This window comes from Carcharodon carcharias, chromosome 12, assembly GCF_017639515.1.
Source record: "Carcharodon carcharias isolate sCarCar2 chromosome 12, sCarCar2.pri, whole genome shotgun sequence".
Lineage (NCBI taxonomy): Eukaryota > Metazoa > Chordata > Chondrichthyes > Lamniformes > Lamnidae > Carcharodon > Carcharodon carcharias.
This window is the reverse complement of record NC_054478.1, coordinates 47,821,913-47,843,236: the sequence shown is the minus strand read 5'-3', so window position 1 is coordinate 47,843,236 and position 21,324 is coordinate 47,821,913. Positions and strand designations below refer to the sequence as shown.

The window sequence follows — 21,324 nt, the reverse complement described above, 5'->3', positions numbered from 1 at the left end:
TTGATATAATGTTGTACTACAAAAGGACAATGTGTGCTTCAACAGATTTTATCCGTTTGAGATACTGTAAGATACTTATAGGTTTCAAAATACAGTGATATTTTCTTTCACAACACCTGGAAAACAATTTAGATTTATTTAATTTTATAAAATGGAACGAGAGAAATTGATATTGCTAAATTCATTGTATTCTGGGAATGAAGGAAAATATTGGAATCTTATTTGTCGCATTGCTTCTGGGATGTCACTGTATCCCTTGCAGAGTTAAAATATATTTGTGACTTTTTGAAATGCTGGCTTCACTATTTAAAGCACTGTATCTGTGCTGGTATTATGCTCCCTCTGTCCATCATGCTAATGTACTCCATAAAATATGCCAGATCAGCAATAATTCTCATTTTCCCATTTAGAAGTGAATATACCATATCCATCTTCATCTCTATCTCCATCCATTGACTAATCTGTCAACCGTATGCTTGTTTCTGTCTTTTCATGCTGTGTATAATTTATCTGCTTCTTTGCTTGGCTGCCCAACTTTATTGTTCACTCTTTGTAGATTGCAACAAAAAGCCTTTATTGTGGTCCCTTAACTTAGCACGATAAATGTTCTTGTGGAAAGGCTTCAGGAGTGGTCCAACTAAAACTAAGGTGTGATCTCCCTGAAGTTATTGCGTACTACTGAATGCGGTGTGTTAAGACAGGTACTGACTTCTTAAAAAAAAAATCCTCAATTTTGAGAAATTAAACCACAAGTCGCTGATGTAACATGCTGATGTGATATGGCTTTTTTTCTGCAGCTCTTTGAAGTTGTGGGAGGATCCTGGTGTTTTTTTTTTTATCAATATGTTTTACTGGCAATCTGAAATTGAAAGTCACAATAAATGGTGAAAGCTGCAGAATAATCACTTCAATAATGATCTGAATAGTTGGTTCACATCGGCACCTTTGGGAAGTGCCGATGAGAAACTTTATCCAGGGACATTTCTATTAAGTATGTTGGGTCCACCTGACTTGATGAAGTTTGAGTGTCTTTTAAAAATAACACAATCTTGGCCAGGAGCAGAAATCTTGATGTATTAGTTTCCTTAGACCTTGATAGATAAAGTTCACTGTGGTAATATTGTGACTTTTGAAGGTCTTACTCTATTTCATGAGGCCATTCAGTTTTTAGGTGCTGGCTTACTTTCTGAAGTACGCTGTCTGTCGCTGATTCTGCCTTCAGCTCCTCTTGTGTAACAAGATTTGCGATCACATGTGAAATCACCACAATCACATAGTCTTTAATGCTACAAGTCACTTTGCTATCACTAATGCTGTCTGCAATAGTAATACGGTTAAGCAGGCTATCTACTCAGTTACCTGACCTTGAAGTTGTATTGATGAAGATGATGTGACCATCTGTAGATGCATAGAAGTCGATAACCAGATCCTGACAATTTAGTCAGCACTTGATGATCAGTGTGGTGAATGAACTTTCTACCATTGAGATACATGTGCCAATCTTCACAAGCATAGATGCAGGTTAGTGCTTCCTGCTCTCCAGTAGAGTACTTGTGTTCAGTTTCTGACTGAGTATGTAGGCAATTCATTTGCTTCCTTCAATGTACTGTGAGTATGCAGCTCCAATCACATTTCCTGATGAATCTGTTGTGATATATGTTTCCACATGTTGCTTGCAATGTGCGAGGACTGGCAGAGGTGCTATCTTCACCGTTAACATGTCAAACACTGTTATCTGTCCGATTGTCCGTTCCCATTGAGCATCATTGTGCAGTAACTTTCAAAGCGATTCTATGATCTCTGCATACTTTGGAACGAATTTTTGGTAAAAGTTGGTGGTGCTGAGGAATGATGACAAGTCTTTTACATTAGGTAAGGTCAGATGTACATGAATGATTTGATGTTGCCATGTTTAGGCTTTACTCCAGCTGCTCTGTGCCCTAGAAAGTCAATCTCATATGTTGCATTCTTTCTTGTTGAGCATCAAATTATGTTCAGCAAGTCAAGCAAGCACCACTGTTAACCGCTGATCATCTTCTGCTTTGTCCCTCCCATGGACAACAATGTCTTCAAGTAGGCTGAGTATCCTCTCAATGTCTGAATCTTCTGGAATGTGCTAGGTGTTGAACTTAGTCCATAGGGCATTCTGTGGTACCTTCATGAGAAACAAAAACTGTAAGATATAGGCTTTGCTCCTCTAGTGGCATTGGAAGATAGCTTTGTCGCATGTTGATCTCTGTGAAGACTATGGAGTCATGAAAAGATGTTAATACCCAGAAAAAAAACAGTAAAAGCTGGGAATTTAGAATACTGGTCTGAAATGGTCTTGTGTACCTTAAAATGGAACACCAATAAAAACTGGGAATTTAGAATCAGGTCTGAACTGTTTTTCTGGGTACGTCTTGAATTGTAGGTAGTGGATACTTATCTGGAATGGTTACTTTGTTTAAGGTTGAAGCATATTTTACGTTCGCTATTTTTACATTTTGCAATGACTAGGTTTGATATCCATGATTAGTTGATTCGCTCAAATCATTTCAGCTCCTGTGACACTTCAGCGTGGATTGCAGATAGCAACTGTCTCAAATTCTTTGAAACCAGCAAAATTGATGTGTTGAGGCAAGGAGCATCACAATATCCAAATCCAGTAAATAAGAAAACATACCATCAATCAAGTTAATGTGTGCTCTGGTGGTGTCTTCAAGTTTGAATTCTAGCTTATCAAAAAGGCTTACCCCCATCAGACTTCTGCCTTTGGCCACGTAGAATGTGAACCTGTCTAGAGTGATGTTTTTGTAGTGCACCGGAACTGTAATCATTCTAAAACTGGAATAATAGAGGCATCGTAAACTTGAAGAGTGTCTGTCACAGGAGTGAGAGAAAGTTGCAAAAAATAATGATGGTAGAGTTTGTGGCTCAAAAGGATTCTTTCATGCCAACATTGATGAGAAGTGACATTGATATGCCCACAATCTCGACTGAACATTCCTTAAGATGACTCGTACTTTACCATACTAGATAGTATGCACATGCTACGCCTCAGGAAGAGACTCCCTCACGTGTCAAACCGTGAGGAGCTCTTCTTTGACCTGCACACCTTTGCGAAGTGATTCCATTTTAAGCAGAATTAAACATTTTCCCTTGAGCTGGACATGGTGTTGTCACCATGTTGTCACATATCATTTGATCATCACATTTTTCTTTGGTCCAAAGTATTTTTCGAGATCACTTACTAACATATCAAACATAGAGATGTTTTCTGTAAGCTGATTGTATATTTGCTGGCCTTCTGTTCCATGAGTATCGCCCTTCTGCAGATCGCTACTGCATTCGGACTGTCCATCCCCATAGCGAGCAAGTAGTTAAACCCCAAAATCCATCGATCCCACGGCATGGGTGAATCTCCCAGAGAAGAAATGAAAGATGTTGGGGTTGGTAAATTTAAAAAATTCTCCATCTCACCGCATATTGTTGTGTTTTATGCCTTGGGGATGTGCAGCAATGACACCAGTTTCTAAGTCTGAACAGGCACTTCACCTACAATGCTTCTAAAATGCCTACTCTCATGCTTAAATCTCCTTGCTTCAGTCTAGTTTCTCTTTCCCTGTAACCATGCCCAGGCTTGACTAACAGCACACAGAACACAGAAGAGTCAACAAACACGCATAATCAAACACTGAACAATTGAACACGACAGAAACAATGCAGCAAAAACAAAAAATGCTGGAAAAACTCAGCAGGCCTGACAGCATCTGTGGAGAGAAAGACAGAGTTAACATTTCGAGTCCGTAGCATTTTTTGTTTTTGTTTCAGATTTCCATCATTCGCAGTATTTTGCCTTTACTACAGAAACAATGATGGGTAACTGTGGAAAGTTATTTCAAAATGCCACAAATTCCTGTTATAAAGAAGCATGCTCTATAATTTGTTCATTCAATGTTCATAACATTTACAAAACAAGAAAACATTTAAATTTCCTGATGAAATACACAGAACAGTCCACAGGCCATTCTTTCACCCCAGACTGTCCTAATTTTTAAAAAAACTTTTTCAACAAAACAAATAATTGCAGAAAAAGGAATCTTCTCTCCTTATGGTGATATATTTCGCTGTTCTTTGGTAATCCTAATGATTTAATTAGAGCTCTTATATACTGGGCACATAAAACAAAGTTAAAACATTTTTGGACCCAACCTCTATGTTGATGATCTGAGGGATGTTAGTGTGTGGATTGGAATAAATTAACATCTGTCATTTTGGTAGCATAAGTAGTTCAAACCCTATAACAGTCCGATGACCTGCTCACTTTATTTATTTCCAACATTTCCCACAGCACTTATATTTCCTAGAACAGACATCCTTGTGGCCTTTGTGAGTGAGATAATTCATCAGTGCTAACCTATGGGCACAGGTCCAACTAAGAGCAAGACTAAGACAGGATAAATTTAGTTTACTTTAAGCCTTTGCATTTGTCAGAAAAGGATTTTCATGCTATTATTTAGTGATATTTAAAGATTTCTTCAGCTGCTACCAGCTAAAATGCTGCATAGTTATTAGGTGACTGTTTTAGATAGTGGTTTCCGGCAGTGTGGATTATTTACAAGTGCTTATAGTGACTGTACAACATTCACAACTCTCAAGGGCCTTCTGGGAATGCACTTTGCCCCTCATGAAGGTCCTTCTGGGAATTTTGTTGAGGTTAAAGGAAGAGGAGGAGGCTGGAGCATGGAATGCACATACAGCGACAGGGAGAGCAAGCAAAAAGAGAAGAGCTTGCAGGAATCCTTACCCTTTCATATCTGCACATCTCAGAGGAGCACCGCAAAGGCCAACTGTCCTGATCTGGGAAAGTTGTCAGAATTATGCCACTTCCAGCAACCAAATGATGAAACTAGCACAGCATTGCTATTGTGATATACATCACGGCATAGCTCAATGTCTTTGCCTCCAGCTCCCTCCTGCTATCATAGGAATATCTGCAGCACCATTCAATTTGTAGACAATGCTTTCATTAAGCAGGTGACAGGTGCCATGTTGACAAATAATTGCAATACATTCATCAGGGACAAATAAAAAGCAGCAGAATAGGGTTCTGCGATTTTTGTAGATGGTGGGTTCCTCCTGCCACCTCAGTCTATTGTTTTCCAGAAGGCAATGTGGATGTAGGTTTAGTAAAACAATGTTACATGTTGCCATAGACAACCGGAAGCAGCAGAATTGGGATCTGGGTTCACACACATTGTTTACTTCCCCCAACTCCAGGACATTGTTGACTGAACTTGTACTGTTACGCAGGTTCCTTCAAATGAGCCCAGTGCTTCCTAGAATCACAAAGTTTTCCATTCTATGAATGCAAAACTGATGTGCGATGACCAATAACACATCATACATATTTGTGCATGCTATCCTGATGGCTGCCATGGCACCTTCATCTTGTCCCAGTTCTCCATCCCTTACACTTTAACCCTGTACAGCAAATGAGAAGTTGGCTGCTCGGGTGCAAGGATTATCTCCTGCAAACTTGACTCACAATTGCTCTCATGTGAGTGGGAATGACTACCCTTGATATTGAGTGTGACATCAAGGAGCCTTAGCAAAATTGAAGTAATTGGGAATCATTGGAAATCTCTCCACTGGAATCATTCCTAGCACAAAGGAAGATGGTTTTGTTTGTTGGAGGCCAATCATCTCAGCCCTAGGACATCACTGCAGGAGTTCCTCAGGGTGGTGTCCTAGGCTCAACCATATTCAACTGCTCCATCAATAATCTTTCTGCCAACATAAGTTGAGAAGTGGGGATATTCAGTGATGATTGCCTGTGCATCAGTGCCATTCATGACTCCTCAGACACCAAAGCAGCCTGTGCCCACATGCAGCAATAGCTGGACAACATTCAGGCTTGAGCTGGTAAGTGACAAGTAACATTTGCACCACACAAGTGTCAGACAATGACCATCTCCAACAGGAGAGAATATAACCAACAGTATTACCATCACTGTATACCTCACCATCTATATCATGGGGGTGATTACCTTTGACTAGAAACTTAACTAGACCAACCATATAAATACTGTGGTTACAAAAGCAGATCAGAGGCTGGGGAAATTGGTAAGTAATTCACCTCCTGACTCCCCAAAGCCTGTTCACAAGGCACAAGTCAGGAGTTTGATGGAATACTCTCCATTTGCCTAGTTGAGCCCAGCTTCAGTAGCACTTGAGAAGCTTGGCACATCCAGGACAAAGCAACCGGCTTGATCATCACCTCATCCACCAACTTAAACATTCAGTCCCTCCACCACAGCGGCAGCAGTGTGTACCATTTACAAGATGCAACTGCAGCAACTTGCCAAGCCTTGTTTGACAGCACCTGCCAAACCTGCAACCTCTACCACCTAGAAGGACAAGGGCAGCTGATGCATGGGAGCACCAACACCTGCAAGTTCCCCTCCAAGCCGCACACCATCCTGACTTGGAAATATATCACTATTCCTTCTCTGTCTCTGGGTTCAAACCCTGGAGCTCCTTTTCAAATAGCATTGTGGGTGTACCTATACCAGTTGCAACAGTTCAAGAAGGCTGCTCAATACTACCTTCTGAAGGGCAATTAGGGATGGGCACCAAATGTTGGCCTTGCCAGCGATGCCCAAATTCTGTGAAGGAAAGAAAAGGAAACACGGTCACCCACCAAACTGTATGCAACCAAATTCATGGCTTAACTATGGCCTGCATGAGCAGACCAGTTGGATTTATGAAGTTAAAAAAAATCCATAACCTGGACAAGCCTAATGGTTTACTGCAGTATGACATGCTGCATAGCTTTGCAATGCAATAGGGAAAACACATGGAACAATGCACACCCCCATGAGCCATTTTATCTCCTGTGTGAGATTTTTTAAAAAATCAACCAGGAAACAAGCTTCAGGGAGAAAAGAATTCTGGAAAATTCCTCCTCTGAAGGCAATTAAAATGATTTCAGGCCAGCAGCCATAAAGACTATCATCCAACAATCCATCTACCTTTTGTCTGCATGAACATCAAGTTCAGCCTTCTTGCAGCTCTCCTCTGAACCTTTTCCAGGGCTTCTATGTCTCTCTTGATGCGCATTACAGTACATTTTTTAACATTAACTGTAGTCCTGACAGGGCCCATTACCCATTGCAATTGGGTCTGATTGTAGTTTTATTTTTCTCATTCACAGTTGGAATACCAACACAAATCTTGGCGTCATCTGGACTTAATGACAGCTTCCCCAACACCTTCATTCAAATCATTGAAAATATTGGAAAGTAATGGCCCTAACACACATCCTTGTGGGACTCCACTAGTAACCAGTCTCCATGCAGAACTACTACCATTAATCACACCCTCTGTCTATAAATGCAACCAATTCCTTATTCACTCCAGAATCTGCTCTTCTATTCCAGAGGTCTCTGTGTAAATTAGCCGACTGCTCATACTGTCAAAAGCTGTTTGAAAATCCAAATACCTTCCTCAGGCAACCAACTCAGCAACCTCAAAAAAATCAAACAGGTTGTTGAGAAGTGACCTTCTTTTCCACAAATCATTTGGAGTGCCTCTAGTAACCCTTCCTCTGCCTTAGTCAAACAGCAACCTGTCTATGACTGAAACAAAGAAAATGAGCCTATAATTTCTTGGTTTTCACTTTTTAAAAATATTGTGACATCATGAGCCAATGTCCAGTCCAAGGGAACAGTCCCACTGTATGGAGCAGAAATCCCATGTCTTTAAGCACACTCAGGGCCCGCAACCGAGCTGTTTTAGAACTGCCTATTCTATCCACGATTACATGTGCATCTCATTTGACACTTAAAACAATGGTGTCGATGCAGATTTCATGAATGGAAGTTGAACATAGTTTACTGGATCATTAAAAACAAAAACAGAATTACCTGGAAAAACTCAGCAGGTCTGGCAGCATCGGCGGAGAAGAAAAGAGTTGACGTTTCGAGTCCTCATGACCCTTCGACAGAACTTGAGTTCGAGTCCAGGAAAGAGCTGAAATATAAGCTGGTTTAAGGTGTGTGTGTGGGGGGCGGAGAGATAGAGAGACAGAGAGGTGGAGGGGGTTGGTGTGGTTGTAGCGACAAACAAGCAGTGATAGAAGCAGAATATCAAAAGATGTCAACAACAATAGTACAATAGAACACATAGGTGTTAAAGATAAAGTTGGTGATATTATCTAAACGAATGTGCTAATTAAGAATGGATGGTAGGGCACTCAAGGTATAGCTCTAGTGGGTTTTTTTTTTATTTTATATAATGGAAATAGGTGGGAAAAGGAAAATCTTTATAATTTATTGGGAAAAAAAAGAGAAGGGGGAAACAGAAAGGGGGTGGGGATGGGGGAGGGGACTCACGACCTAAAGTTGTTGAATTCAATATTCAGTCCGGAAGGCTGTAAAGTCCCTAGTCGGAAGATGAGGTGTTGTTCCTCCAGTTTGCGTTGGGCTTCACTGGAACAATGCAGCAAGCCAAGGACAGACATGTGGGCAAGAGAGCAGGGTGGAGTGTTAAAATGGCAAGCGACAGGGAGGTTTGTGTCATTCTTGCGGACAGACCGCAGGTGTTCTGCAAAGCGGTCGCCCAGTTTACGTTTGGTCTCTCCAATGTAGAGGAGACCACATTGGGAGCAACGAATGCAGTAGACTAAGTTGGGGGAAATGCAAGTGAAATGCTGCTTCACTTGAAAGGAGTGTTTGGGTCCTTGGACGGTGAGGAGAGAGGAAGTGAAGGGGCAGGTGTTGCATCTTTTGCGTGGGCAAGGGGTTGTGCCATAGGAGGGGGTTGAGGAGTAGGGGGTGATGGAGGAGTGGACCAGGGTGTCCCGGAGGGAGCGATCCCTACGGAATGCCGATAAGGGGGGTGAAGGGAAGATGTGTTTGGTAGTGGCATCATGCTGGAGTTGGCGGAAATGGCGGAGGATGATCCTTTGAATGCGGAGGCTGGTGGGGTGATAAGTGAGGACAAGGGGGACCCTATCATGTTTCTGGGAGGGAGGAGAAGGAGTGAGGGCGGATGCGCGGGAGATGGGCCGGACACGGTTGAGGGCCCTGTCAACGACCGTGGGTGGAAAACCTCGGTTAAGGAAGAAGGAGGACATGTCAGATGAACTGTTTTTGAATGTAGCATCATCGGAACAGATGCGACGGAGGCGAAGGAACTGAGAGAATGGGATGGAGTCCTTACAGGAAGTGGGGTGTGAGGAGCTGTAGTCGAGATAGCTGTGGGTGTCGGTGGGTTTGTAATGGATATTGGTGGACAGTCTATCACCAGAGATTGAGACAGAGAGGTCAAGGAAGGGAAGGGAAGTGTCAGAGATGGACCACGTGAAAATGATGGAGGGGTGGAGATTGGAAGCAAAATTAATAAATTTTTCCAAGTCCTGACGAGAGCATGAAGCAGCACCGAAATAATCATCGATGTACCGGAGAAAGAGTTGTGGAAGGGGGCCGGAGTAGGACTGCAACAAGGAATGTTCCACATACCCCATAAAGAGACAGGCATAGCTGGGGCCCATGCGGGTACCCATAGCCACACCTTTTATTTGGAGGAAGTGAGAGGAGTTGAAGGAGAAATTGTTCAGCGTGAGAACAAGTTCAGCCAGACGGAGGAGAGTAGTGGTGGATGGGGATTGTTCGGGCCTCTGTTCGAGGAAGAAGCTAAGGGCCCTCAGACCATCCTGGTGGGGGATGGAGGTGTAGAGGATCATTGTTACTGGATCATTGACTGACTTTTTAAAATTTGTTCTTACATGGGATGTGGATGTCTCTGGCAAGGCCGGCATTTGTTGCCCATCCCCAATATCCCTTGAACTAAGTGTCCATTTCAAAGGACAGTGAAGAGTCAACCACATTACTGTAGATCTGGAGTCACATGTAAGCCAGCCCAGATAAGGACAGCAGATTTTCTTTCCCTAAAGGGCATTAGTGAACCAGATGGGTTTTTACAACAATTGATAATTTCTTGGTCTCCATTACTGAAACTAACTGTACAGATCTTATAATTTAAATTTAAATTTAAATTCCACCAGTTGGATTTGAACCCGGAGCATTAGCCAGGATCTCTGAATTACTAGTCCAGTGACATTTCCACTCTGCCACTGCCATCTCTCTGATGCAAAGTAGCCAATGCAAACCTCTGCCACGTATGAGAAATTTGCCTGATCTACCCTTGGGAATCCTTTACAGCTCCATACAGTCATTTCCTCAGTATACTGTGGAAAATAAAGTTCTCAGGTCCACCACATAAAAATGGACCTTAAGAGGGGCTGGCTGCCTTTATATAACAGTAGCCCAACTGGATTTCCCAATGGGGAGTGGGATTAGTGTTATCTGCTTGCCTTGAATATTAAAATAAAGCTCAATGGTGAAAATGGACCAGGCCTTGTGCTGAGGTCATTGGGCAGGTAGAGCAGATACCCTGCTCCCACTGCCTGTGCTAGATATGAAAAACACTCCCATTGTAAAGCAGCCCAAATTGAAGTAAACTGCACACTAGAATTTATACAATGTCAATGTGTGTCTTAAGTCTATTAAATGATTCAAAAGACAACTCGTGAAATTTATTTACATTTAAATAATATAATGAAGCAAAGATATGAAGCACACACGGCTAAGCAAATACATGACAGAGAAGTAAGAATCTGTCAAAATAAATGACAAGTTATGACATTGGGTGTATGTAAACCTTCATTAGGGCTAAAACTGAAAGGTGAACAGGTTTTATTAGTACAGTAGCAAAGAAAAGGGAGTGGAAAGCAGAGAATCTACACCAGGCTTGACCAGCCTTTACATGTGGGGAGCCACATTTCAATTTTTCTCACACTTGGGAGTTCAGGGTGGCATGATGAGCAACTTCAGAAAGATAAGGTTTAGCACGATATTAAAGATGATTTTTTTTTTAAAAAGCTGACATATGAAAGCTGAGCAAAAAAAAAGTCACAACAATAAATTAATAATTTTTAAAAATGAGTAATAAATAAAGACGACCATTAAAGTGTCAAAGAGCAAATGCCTGTGTGTCCGGCGCACTCACAGTCACAGGGTGCTTACTCACTCACCCTCACCTTCAGCCACTGTGAGAGTGGGTGAGTGTCTGTTGGTGTGTGGAGGTAAGGGTGAGTGAGAACCCTGAGACTGCAAGTGAGAATGACACACACTCAACAACCACCATACACACACACACAGACATATCAGTGCAAAAGACAAGGCTGAAGCATTCACAACAATCTTCAGCCAGAAGTGCCGAGTGGATGACCCATCTTGGCCTCCTCCGAAGGTCCCCAGCATCACGGATGCCAGTCTTTAGTCAATTTGATTCACTCCACATGATATCAAGAAACAGCTGAAGGCACTGGATACTGCAAAGGCTATGGCCCCTGTCCATATTCCAGCAATAGTACTCAAGACTTGTGCTCCAGAACTTGCCGCACCCCTAGCCATGCTGTTCCAGTACAGCTACAACAATGGCATCTATGGCTATGTGGAAAATTGCCCAGGTATGTCCTGTGCACAAAGTGCAAGGCAAATCCAACCTGGCCAATTACCTCCCCATCAGTCTACTCTTGATCATCAGTAAAGTAATGGAAGGGGTCACCAATGGTGCTATCAAGTGGCACTTGCTTTGCAATAACCTGCTCACTGATGCCCAGTTTGGGTTCCACCAGGACCACTCAGATCCTGACCTCATCACAGACTTGGTTCAAACATGGACAAAAGAGCTGAACTCCCGAAGTGAGGTGAGAGTAATTGCCCTTGATACCAAGGCCTCATTTGACCAAATGTGGCATCCAGGAGCCCTAGCAAAACTGGAGTCAATGAGAATCAGGGGAAAACTCCACACTGGTTGAAGTCATACCTAGCACAAAGGAAGATGGTTGTGGTTGTTGGAGGTCAATCATCTCAGCTCCAAGATATCACTGCAGGAGCTCCTCAGGATAGTGTCCTCGGCTCAACTACCTTCAGCTGCTACATCAATGACCTTCCTTCCTTCATAATGTCAGAAGTGGGGATGTTCGCTGATGATTGCACAATGTTCAGCACCATTCTTGACTCCTCAGATACTGAAGCAGTCCATGCCCAAATGCAGCAAGACCTGGACAATATTCAGGCTTGGGCTGATAAGTGGCATGTAACATTCGTGCCACACAAGTTCCAGACAATGACCATCTACAACAAGAGAGAATCTAACCATTGCCTCTTGACATTCAGTGGTATTACCATTACTGAATCTCCCACTATCAATATCCTGGTGGCTACCTTTGACCAGAAGCTGAACTGGACAAGCCATATAAATACTGTGACTACAACATCAGGTGAGAGGCTAAGAATCCTGCAATGAGTAACTCACCTCCTGACTCCCCAAAGCTTGTCCACCATCTACAAAGCACAAGTCAGGAATGTGATGGAATACTCCCTACTTGTCTGGATGAGTGCAGCTCCCACAACACTCAAGAAGCTTGACACCATCCAGGACAAAGCAGCCTGCTTGATTGGCACCACATCGACAAACATTAACTCCCTCCACCACCGACGCACAGCAGCAGCAGTGTGTACCGTCTACAAGATGCACTGAAGGAATTCACCAAGGGTCCTTCAACAGCACCTTCCAAACCCACCACCACTACCATCTAGAAGGATAAAAGCAGCGGATACATGGGAACACCGCCATCTGCAAGTTCCCCTCCAAGCCACTTACTATCCTGATTTGGAAATATATCGCTGTTCCTTCATGGTCGCTGGGTCAAAATCCTGGAACTCCCTTCCTAACAGCAATGCGGGTGTATCTACACCAAATCAGTGAAGCTCACATCCCATGAATGAATAAAAAAAAACAACCCACCACACACACAGGGACTCAACCCCACATGCTCACTCCACACACACACTCATCCCGCCCCCACACACACACACTGGCCCCATCCCACAGGCACACTCGCTACCTCCTCACGCCCCTCACCACACACTGACCGCTCATACACACCCACACACATCCCACACACACACACATTCACCCCCACACACAGTCAACCCTCACACACACACACACACACACCCACTCCTCACACATACATTCACCCCTCACACACACACTCAACCCACACACTCACCTCCCCACCCCACACACATGCAGGCACTCATCCCACATGATCATTCCACACACTCACCCCACCCCCATGCACAAATTGACCCCTCGCCACATGCACACTCGCTACGCCCTCCACATACACACCCTTCACACACACGCCCACCCCTCACACACACATTCACGCCTCACACACACACACTCACCACCCCCCCACAAACACACTCACCCCCTCCCACACACAAAACACTCCCCCCACACACACTCCCCTGACATACACAGACACTACCCCACACATGCACTCACACCCCCTCACATGCACACACACTCACATTCCCCACACATACACACACACTCATCCCACCCTCAAGCATGCACACGCACACACACACACATATGCGTGCACACACACACACACACACACACACACACACACATAGACTCCGCCCACATGCACACTCACTACACCTCCATACACACACACACACACACACACACATGCACACACTCAGGCCCCCCAACACATATACATCCCTCACATACTCTCATCCCACACACACTCACACACATACACACACATATTCACCCCCACACACACTCAACCCTCACACACACACACAAACATACCCCACACTCCCACCACCATATAACACACACACCCCCACCCACAGCCATACTCGCCTCCCCCAACCACCCACACACACTCATCTCCCCCCCAAAACACACACACACACACACACACACACATATATACATAACTCATCCCGTACCATACACTCATCTCGCACGTTCAACCCACACATAGTTACCCCATGCACACACACACCCCTCACAAACACACACTCACCCTTCCCCCACAAACCCTCACCCCTCCCCCTCACACACTCACCCCACATACACATCCACACTCACCCCCCACACACACACTCACTCATCACCCCCCACAGACACACTCACCTCTCCCTGCTACACAGACTCACACCTCCCCCACACACGCACTCATCCCTACTCCCCCCTCACACACACACCCTCATACATACACTCATCCCCCCACACACACTCATCCCTACCGCCCCCCACACACACCCTCATACATACACTCAGCCCTCCCACACACACTCACTCATTCACCCCACATACACACACTCACTCCCACTCCACCCTGCACCCTCCCCCCCCATCACACACACACACTTACACTCTTACAATTAACATGAAAAGAACAGTCAGTGCTATATTTGGATGGGTAATAACAGTAAACATTAGGTCAATCAGGTAGCTGGAATGGATATTTACAGTACAAATTATGTCAGTAATCTACATGGATCGGTGTTCAACACTCAAGTTTTGCCAAGACGAACTGGATTGTGCTGTAACAGACAATATTAGTTTAAAATCCACTGACTGCATAGTTCTGGGACATTGTGTGTAAACCACCCAGCCTCACCCTCTGACTCACCCTCATCCGCTCACCTTCACTCACTCACCCACCCTCACTCATCCTTACTCACGCACCCTCACTCTCACTCACATATTCACCCACTCCCACACTCACTAACTCAACCCCTGACTCACTCACTCACTCTCCCTCACTTCCTCAATCACCCTCCCTCACTCACCCGCCCACCCTCACATTCACTCACCCACCCTCACACTCACTCATCCACTCTCTCTCACTCACCCACCCTCACACACTCACTCACCCACTCTCACTCACACACTCACCCATTCCCATGCTCACAATCTCAAACCGCCACTCACTCACTCGTCCTCTCACTGACTCACCCATGCACCCTCACACTCTCACTCATCCACCCTCACTCACTTACCCTTACTCATTCACCTACACTCACTCACCTATACTCATTCACTCACACTCATTCACCCACCCTCACACTCACTTACCCACCCACCCTCAATCACTTACCCTCACTCACTCACCTACACTTAATCGCCCACCCTCACACTCAGTCACCCACATTCTCTCACTCCCTTACTCACTCACTCACACTCAGTCATCCACCCTTACTCACATTTACTCAGTGTGAGACAGCAGGGAGAACTGGGCCAGAGAACCGGGAGCTGGAGGGAAGTGAATGGAGCCACAGGAAGGTATGCTGAGCAGAGGCCATGCGCACTCCAGAGTCTGTTTCTCTCCAAATATTTACAGTTGCCGGTGTTCGCTGCTCTTCCAATCACAGCCTGCTTCTCTCCCATGTTTGCTGCTGATATGGTCAATGGTGAGCCTATCAGCAGCAAACACGGGGGAGAACCAAACTGTGATTGGAGAAGTAGCCCCCTGCAGAAATTTTCAAACTCACTGACCCATCTTGCTGGCATTTTCAACAATCTCATAGAGTCGCAGGTTGTACAAGCCTAATCTATACCTATCACACAGAATAAGCAAATGGGTCAAGTTACATTTAAACTGTGTGTCTGTGTATGTGTGTATAGTTTAATTAAACTGCAGACAGTCAGCTGCAAGGTTTGAATCATCAAAAGGGATTAGGTGTAAAACAGACACTTGGAATGGAGATTAGTAAACTACAGTGAAGTCTCAGCAGATACAGTGTGAATGGAATTTGCCTTTTTAGAGAAGCTGACAGGTTGTTTAATTTTCAAAAGGACATGATAAAATGTATATAACTGGCAAGACAAATAAGGCAAAGTTATGATGTTTATTTTTTCCCAAAAGTGCTGGCCATTATGACAACATGAAAGATTTTTATATTCTGGGAAAAGTAACTTCCAAACCAAGGGTGAAACTATGGGATTTACAGATCAAAAGGGAGAAAATATATTTGATGAAAGATGGAAACCTGTGTGAGGAGTGGCTGTGTGAGATCTTGAAAGGTGCACTGTGTGAAACCGACTTGTGGGAAAAGTCTCTAGCAACCCTGGAGAGGTTTGCTATTCCTGTAACCAAGGCTGTGTTAAAAGCCTTTGGAGTTCCATTGTCAAATGGGAGGGAGAGAGAGCACCTGTGACATACCCCCCTTATAGCAATAGTGGGTGCTTGTGGTAATATTGCTGGATATTTTATAGATTAGGAATCTATTTGGACTGTTGCCTGAATGGGGCATGAAGTTGGGAGCCTAGTTAAGTAGAAATCTTGTGAGAACTGTTGTAAAACCAAGTGTGACTGTATAACTGTAATCTTGTATGTTTAAGTTTTCTTTTCTTTTGTAAATAAATGTTTTAGTTTAATCTTTTAAAATCTCGAAAGTGGACTCATTACTTCTGGCTTCAGTGCACAAACCTTCTCATAATAAATACAAATGGCAAAAATGTTGTAATAGCGTGGCCATGTTTCCCTTTGGGATTTGGGCAGTCTGGCAAATACCACCTGCCATATCATAACAATGAGCGTTATTAAAGTGAGAAAAGTATGAAAAATGGAGATTAATAAAACAGTAAATCTAAAGTTAAAATAACATGTGCCAGGGTATTCACTGCAGTTCACTTCTCTGCCACTCCCCTGTGTAATATCTACAAATAAAAAGCCTCTTGGTTTAACTTTCAGTAGGAATTTTCACATGCAACATGTAAACTAAATATCTATTTAATGAAGAGGATATATGATAAGTTCAGGGTCAAATGGAAGGGAAAGGTTACAAATAGACAGTCTAGTTTGGCTTATGAGACCTGGATGAAATATCGCCTTATCCAGGACTGGATATTGGAAAAGCAGCCAGACAACACAGAGGTGGTAGAAAGGTCGAGAAGTAATGATGTCGAGATAGAGTTGGGTGTGGTTAGCGTGCATGTGGAACCAGCAGGATTGTGTGGCACCCCAGATGTATACAGGACAGGATCAATCTGACCATGCTATTAATTAAAAACATAGCACAATGCCATTGTTTGATTCAAAACAAGAACTGCTAGTTTGGTGAAAACCCTAAAATAAATGCAACTGAGGCAGGAGAGGGGTGGTTTTTTTATGGCCACCCTACCTTTGCTCCTGTTTTGAACACTTTCCGTGTTGCCAGAAAAAGTTAGCATGATGGTCTTCTCCAGTCCCTTGCCGACCAGCGCATCTCAGGGACCCCGGAGACAGGTCAAACGTCTGCAGGAAGGCCACAATTCTAAATTTTTTGCCCACAAGCTTCCAAAGGTTTGAGTTCTGGAAATTCCTGATCAGCCAGACTGGAGAAGCTGACAGCTGCCATTCAATTTCCAGGCCTTGCAACCAATGTTAAACGCTGCCAGTGGACAAAACTGCACCAAGGCTGCCACCAGGTTAGTTAATAGGCCTGGCACATAAAGCCGGCATGATGCCACGTTCAGACAGATGCAGCACCACTCGTTCGCTGCTCCTGTTTTGCAACAGGACAGAGGGTACATGGGAAAATCAGCTCTTTTATTTGCTGCAGCATAAGCTTCATTCAGACAGTTTTCATATTTCCATCCTTGTAACTTAATTAACGCTATGATTAAGAATAAAAAATAATAGATATGAATAATGATATTCAGGTATTTATTAAGCATCTTGTCTCAACTTCTATTGATGTTGCAATAAATTGTGTGGTAAGACATTGTGCTGAATTCTAAGCTGGGGATGGGGCTTTTGGGCCATTAATTGGCTTGAGGCGGGTCTTCCGCCCTCATCGGAGGGGAAGTTCTGCCTTGGAGAGCTGCCGGTCAATCAGAAGACCAACAGCTCTCCTCCCAGCAGCGCCACCAGGACCAGTGGCCACTTCTAAGGCTGCTAGCAATCCCAGAAGGAGCCATGCAGCGATGGACTGTGAGGTAAGTCTGGGGTCTCGACAGGGCCAGGCTGGCAATACCTCGGGGTGGGAGCTTCCATTGTAACGGGGCCTGAACAGGAGGCATTTAACTCCTAGCCTGGCCACCAGCCTGCCAGGTTTTACCTGGCAGGCTGGACACCTGGTGTGGCCTCCCCTGCTGTGGGTAAAATGCCAGAGGTGACGGGAGAAGGCCCTTAATTGCCTCTTCTGTACGCCAGGAGAGTGGAATATATTTCATTCTTTCCGACCAGAGAGAAGCAGTTAAAATATGCACATGGCTTTGCCAGGGCAGCTGGCTTCCAAATGGTGCAGGATATCATGGAATGCGCACATGTTCTTTAATGCTTTGCAGATGCTGTACCCAACTGCAGAGATGCACCAGAACACAAAACGTTTCACTCCCTGAATCTGCAGGTGGTGTGTGACCATGCTCAGTACATCATATAGGTGAATGTCCAGTGTCCTGGCAGTAATAAAGATGCCTTTATTCTGTGCCAGTCACAATAGCATCAGTATTTGAGCCATACATCATAGCGGTGGGTGGTTACTGGATGAGGGGGGATATTTGTTTACCACCTGCCTCATGTCTCTAGTGTGCAACCCAAGCACATGTGGACAGAGCCATGCTGCCACATGAAATGTCATCGAATAGACAATTGGAGTTTTTAAGCAATGCTTCCGCTGTCTGGATCACTCTGCAGGAGCTCTGAAGTCATCACCAGAGCATGTGTGAGGATTTGTGGTCTGCTGCATCCTGCAGTCTCGCCATCATGAGGGCACAGTCTTTGCCACCAGTTATACAATGAGCAGCGGAGGAGGAGAAAGGAGGGAGACATTACACAGCCTTTCTAGCCAGGCTGTTCATGATTACTTCATCTGACTGTGGTACCAATGGACTCAGCCTCAATTCCCCATTCACCAATTGTCTCACACCTCATCTTATCTCTGTTACTATCCTTCACAGCATGCTCTGGGTCACAAATGCCGAAACAAAAGTCAGCACAAAACAACCATTCCAAATCTACTTCCTCAAGCAAACCATCCAATATTCATGCAAAAGTTAACTAATCACCCTTAAGTATTCTTTTAGTGCCTATCTTCTATGTGCCTTTTCCTGGCCTAGTGCTCCTATGCAGTGCTACCCCAGTGTTATGACACAGCAGTTGGTAAAGGCTGAGTTGTTTAAATCCCAGAGGGAAACCTGGACAACTGTCATAACCTATATTTTCAATTAGTATTTTTGAGGTGCAGCTCTAAATTCAGGAATAAGACCACAGAGCCTCAAGAGGCTTTTTATATAAAACTAAATTAAATATTTATTAATTTAACAACAAATTAAACACATACATATGTCTACAAATTACTACCATAATAACTTTTAAACAAACCCCCAAATTAATCACTCCCAGATAATCTTCACCAAGGCAACAATAACGCATAGACTTTAAACAGACATCAGGCAAAGCACATTTGACCTTACAAATTCAAAATGAGGTTCCTTGCAATATGATTCTTTTGCAGACACAGTTGTAGGCTTACAGGCCGGTTAGATCTTAAATGCCTCTGCCTTACACACACAAACTCCTTTCTGTTTATATCCAGCTTTTTCTTTGAATGTAAATTCTCTGTGGTATCCTAGCCTTTAAACTTCACGCTGTCTAACAATAACATTTTCATCCCATACATTTTATTAGTAATATAAACACATTACTTGGTGCCTCCCAGCTAGGTGCAAGATATTACTCTCACTCTTGAATGCTTTATTTAACAAAGGCAAATTTACATTTACCTTCTATCCTCCTTACTTTTTACCCAATTAACATCTCAAACTACTATACATCAAAGTACCCAGACTAGCTGGCTTCAATCCAATTAAGACACACACAGGCGCACACAAAGGCACAGACCCCACTACAATTGCACTTTAAAATTAATTTCCAATAACATTATAGATATTAATATCTCTATGACATTCAGTGACTTGAGCATAGTGGAAGATTGCTGACTCTCAGTGCGGGTACAGCAGATGGTCTTGCAGGCTGACTTCGAGAAACTCTGCTCAGAAGGCACACACAATTTTGGACTGCATCACTTCGGCATGGGCAGCAGCTGGAGGACAGGCAACAGCAAAGCCACTAGTGGAGTGGTAGTGTTGAAGCATGAATACTGTCACCTTGAGGGTGGGCAGCACGTTCATGCTGAGTCACAGCCATTCCCCTGGGTGGTGCTGAAAGACATATTGTTGGGCTGCTGTCAGACTCTGTAAGCACCTTTGCACTGGTATTTGCCATTCTGATGTCAGCAGCCGAACTTGCATGGCTACTGAGCTTTAATGACTTCTGTCTGAGCCCTACTGCATCACTCAGATGATGTGTGTGTCTTCTGCTGGTACTGTAATGGAAGCTGAGATATCGCGAATCAGCCGCTGTACTATGGTTGCAAGTATTTTTATGGAGTTGGTCACCATTTCCCATAATGGAAGGACAGAATCCAAGCTCTCCACAAAATCGTGTTGGTGCCAGACTCCATTGTGCTCCTTGACAGTGACAGCAGGCACTCTAACAGGCCTGACAATGCACCAAGCATTTCACTCTGCATGCCTAACAACCTTTTGCTCTACACCACCCTACTGACATCCTCACAGAACTCATATGCAACCTCATCCTCCGAGCAACTGGTGATCCTTTCCTCTTGTCCTGGTTGCAGGCCACACGTGCCCGGTCGACTCACTGGTTGGGATTTTATGGGACTTCAGGGAGCGTGCTGTGAGATGGGGTATGGAGAGTGAAGATGATGGAGGGAGGGGTGTCCAACACCACCCAGCCGCTGTTAGAATGTTATCAACAGTAGATGGGCACTTTGCCACATGGGGAGACCACCAGGTAAGTGGATCTGGCTTGCTGGAGCCATTCATGCAGAAGGGGTCTCCTGATTGGGCATCATGGAGGGCCCATCCCGGCAGCAAGGGCTGCTCCATTAGAAAGGGCCCCTCCCCTTCCCCATTTTGCCTGAATGACCCAGCAAGTCCAACCCACCTTCTTGGATTCCAGAGCATCCTCCATCGATACTGCAGCTGCCTGATTGCAGTTGTAGTGTTGGCCACCACTCCTGGTAGCGCTGCTGGGATGGAAGAGCTGCAGACCGTCTGATTGCCTAGTGACTTTTGGGGGACTAGACCTCATCCCTTAAAGGGATGGAAGCCCCGACTGCTGACAATTAATTGCCTCATGCTTGCAAGTGCAGCTGGGGCTTCCAGAACTGGCCAAGGTTGGAAGCTTCCAGAATTGGCTGAGGTGGTGTTGTCCCATAGTATAGATCCCACCTTTGTGCTACCTTTTAAATTATATGCTGTGTCAGTACCTGAGTTGGTGGCTGCGAGTGTGAGATCGAGCAATGGTGTTTCATCATCATTAGCCTCGATTTCCTCTTGCCATTCATGCTGCTGCACCACTGCCAGGAGAAAGATGGAAGG

At 44.3% G+C, this 21,324-nt stretch overlaps 1 protein-coding gene across 1 annotated transcript in view; it reads left to right on the top strand.

The window, feature by feature from the left end:
* The window catches only part of thsd7ba (thrombospondin, type I, domain containing 7Ba), a 676,798-nt gene that overhangs the window by 40,080 nt on the left and 615,394 nt on the right, over positions 1-21,324 (top strand). The window lies entirely within an intron of this gene.